The sequence below is a fragment of the Aplysia californica genome, unplaced genomic scaffold (genome assembly GCF_000002075.1).
Source record: "Aplysia californica isolate F4 #8 unplaced genomic scaffold, AplCal3.0 scaffold00055, whole genome shotgun sequence".
In the NCBI taxonomy this organism is placed as follows: domain Eukaryota; kingdom Metazoa; phylum Mollusca; class Gastropoda; order Aplysiida; family Aplysiidae; genus Aplysia; species Aplysia californica.
This window is the reverse complement of record NW_004797325.1, coordinates 1,914,453-1,917,751: the sequence shown is the minus strand read 5'-3', so window position 1 is coordinate 1,917,751 and position 3,299 is coordinate 1,914,453. Positions and strand designations below refer to the sequence as shown.

Genomic DNA, 3,299 nt, shown 5'->3' with positions numbered 1-3,299 from the left:
GGGGGGCACAGAGAAGAAGAATTGGTGTGTGAGAGAAAGAGAGGAAGAAAAGGTTTGGGGAAGAAATAATTTTTTTTGTAAAGAAATGCATTGCAATTGGTAAGTTCCAGAAACCTTTCCCCCCATTTTGGAACGAAAAAATTCAACCTTTTCAGGTATTGCAATTTCACCGTTTCTCTATGTCATTTCCAGCTGTATAAAAATTGCTTATTACTCTCTTTTTGTTTTGCAGGTCCTCTTGGTCAGGATGTGCATTCCAGATATACATTGGTAGCCTGATCGTCTGACTCAGATTGTCACACAGATACGCGCTCATACTTACTGAAACACAGAGATACACGCGCACACTTACTGAAACATGCAGAAACATGCACTCATGTCAGCACCAACTCTCAAACTCTCCATAACATTTACTTACCCACACACTTGTCTTAGGTCTCGTCTTTAGACATACTCAGCAGAATTTTCACTCACTTTCTGGTACAGATGCGCATTCCCATTCTACATACACCCTCTTCTTTATACACTCAAGTTGACTCCTGGGTCATCAATATGCTCACTAGCACATTCACATAAGAAGCAGCAGCAGCAACTCCAGCGACCCCTGTGTGAAGGGTTGTGGTTCAATTTCTTTTGCAGAGAGAAATCTTTTAGAACAACAGGAGAACTGTCCATATGTGGCCCTTGTGATAGTATGGGGCTCCAATTCAGATTACGTCATCTGTGCCTTGTGATTTTTTCTTTTGTGTCAATCAAACAAAATTTTATGTGAAAGGACAAAAGATGCTGATCCTGAAGTCTGTTTTTTTGTTAGTTTTTTTTTTCCACATGTTATTTCTTGTAATAATGTGGAAGATTGGAATAACATTGAGTAATTAGTAGTGAGAGTGGCATGGCTGTGGGAAAAAGGAGCTTCTTATACTCATGTAATGTTAATAAATAATTGTATACATGTATTAAATATAATAATGAAATGTTTTCTTTTGTAGACCATGTGCATATGTATTGTTAATGTTTAAATTAAGTATAATATCAACTATGTTTTTTTTCTGACTAAGGCATATTGTGTGTAGGAGTGAAAATTTTGTATTAGTGTGAATTGATTGCTCAAACTTCTTTCTTAACTCAGTAAAGTCACACTGGAAATCTGCCTGCGAGAGCCTTGTGTCACACTTCTTTTTATCTTATAATTCGTTTAACTAGGGTGCAGTATTAATGTTTGCTAATCTAGACTGCTTTATTACACAATATTTTGCGACTCCAACTCCAAGGAGTTGAAGATGTCCATTTGAACTCAGGTAGGGCATGGTTGGCAGGCGCTCTGATGTGGTTTGCTCCTTCTTTCCTATCAAACATCTGTCGTTCTTGTATTAAGTCATATCTCTTTTTTCTTTTCTTTGTACGTTACTCTTTAGTGAACCCTCTAATCTTTGGCACTTGTATGACCTATTTTTGTTGCAAGTGCCATAAAACTCTTCAGTCTTACCGATACTAAAGCTAAAGCTCCCTGATACTGTTCCTACTGCTTAACCCTATGTGTACGTCGTGTTTTACTATCGTATACATACGACATAGGGGAACTCTGTGCCACCACTTTCCAAAGAGGAAATATACTCATTAATCCGATCCGTACGTTTTGCACAGCAGTCTGTCGAAATGATTTTTTGAGAAATACTGAAAGTTTCAAAGAGATCTTCATGCTAGAAGTATTCTAAAATGTGAAGAATACAACCCTGGGGGTACAAAATGACCCTAGGGCATATGGATATGGTTAAAAAACTACTGCCTAAGTAAGTGAACTAAGTGACACGCTGATCAGAATTGATCTTTCCAAATGTGGTCAGACTGGAAGTATGCTGTGACCATAAACATTTGTTGGCAGATGTTTTTGCGATGTTCATTGCAGTCCAGGGATGATTGTCTACTCTATTTGTATTGTTGAGATGTTTTTGCAATAATATGTATGTGTTGATTACTTTATGGATCATCTGTTGAATGTGTGACCATGTCACTTTGTCTTGCGGTATGGGATAATTTATGGATCAGCTGACCCACTTTGGGATACTGTGGTTTAGGGATTATGCGACTTATCAGCACTTTCTGTGTTATTTTGGTCTATGTGTGCCTCTTGTGTATTGAGAGAACATGGGGTATGAGGAGGCCGCTTCATCCTGGGTGTGCTGTCTGTGTGTGTGTCTTGTTGACAGAAGATGACTTTGTAATTACTTCATGTATGTGTTTTGGTGTACACATGCTATGTCTTTTTTAATGGACCCATATGTCTTTGAAAGAGAGAAAGAGGAGTAGAGTGGGAGGAGATTAGAAATGCTTGTCCTTGTCCTCGGTTTACAAATATTCAATAAAGGCCGAGATGGAGAAATTAACTGGTTTCTTGTGTTGGGTTGGGAAATTCTGTCACGAATTGTTGGTAACCTGTCTTGGTTTCTGGAGCTTTGTGCATCCACATGATGACGCCAGTTTCTATTATTCTATAACAAGTACAGTGAGGTATTGCTCATGTTAGAGTTTTTAGGCGCCTTTCAGCACAGTACTCTATCGTTCAAGACAGTAAAGTAGGCCTTTGAACTAGAGTCCATTTCCGATCTTACGAAGTGGAAAGCTTTACGGAGTACCAGCCATTCAAAGATCTGAAGTAGGCCTACATCCCCCATTGGTTTCGAACTTGGGTTCACTTCACGCCGTTATGTTTAAAGAGAGAACGGACTGTCTTTTGAGCATGCTGATGATTTGACCCACGGACCCCAGGAGGAAGACAAGGAGTAAAAATTGAGGTAAAAGACTACTTAGTACTACTTTTGTATAGCCCTCCGTTTAAAAATTCCGTGACCAACTGCGTACAACCACAGTCATCATTCTCTGTAGGGCCACATATGGGTCGCCATGACGTCATACGTAAGAGACACTTATTTTAAAGAGGGGGGGGGGGGGATCAAGCAGGCTTCTACCAAGGTTAACTTGAATGCGGCCTAGAGGGAAAGGGTGGGGAGGGGCTAGGGTGGATGAGCTCCATACACCGAGAGATAATAGCGATGTGCGAAAGGCTTTCAGCTGTTGCTGCGAGTTTCCGCTCGTCTCAGTGGGGCCGGGCCAGGCCTTGTGTGAGTGACCGCTGAATGCAGGGACAAAACGTCCAGTTGAGTCTGTGGGATGATGGGCTTCCCCTGTGGCGTCTGCTCCTGTCGTGTTGATCATGCCGTGCTCGTTCGCTCTCTGCTTTGTCTCTGTCTGTTGCTCTCTCTCTCTCTCTCTCTCTCTCTCTCTCTCTCTCTCTCTCTTTC

At 41.0% G+C, this 3,299-nt stretch overlaps 1 protein-coding gene across 1 annotated transcript in view; it reads left to right on the top strand.

The window, feature by feature from the left end:
- The window catches only part of LOC101852672 (syntaxin-8), a gene marked incomplete in the record, with an annotated part of 30,522 nt that extends 28,138 nt beyond the window's left edge, over nt 1-2,384 (top strand). Inside the window, 1 exon segment of the mRNA XM_013079548.2 lies at nt 233-2,384.
- Nucleotides 2,385-3,299: the final 915 nt, after the last annotated feature.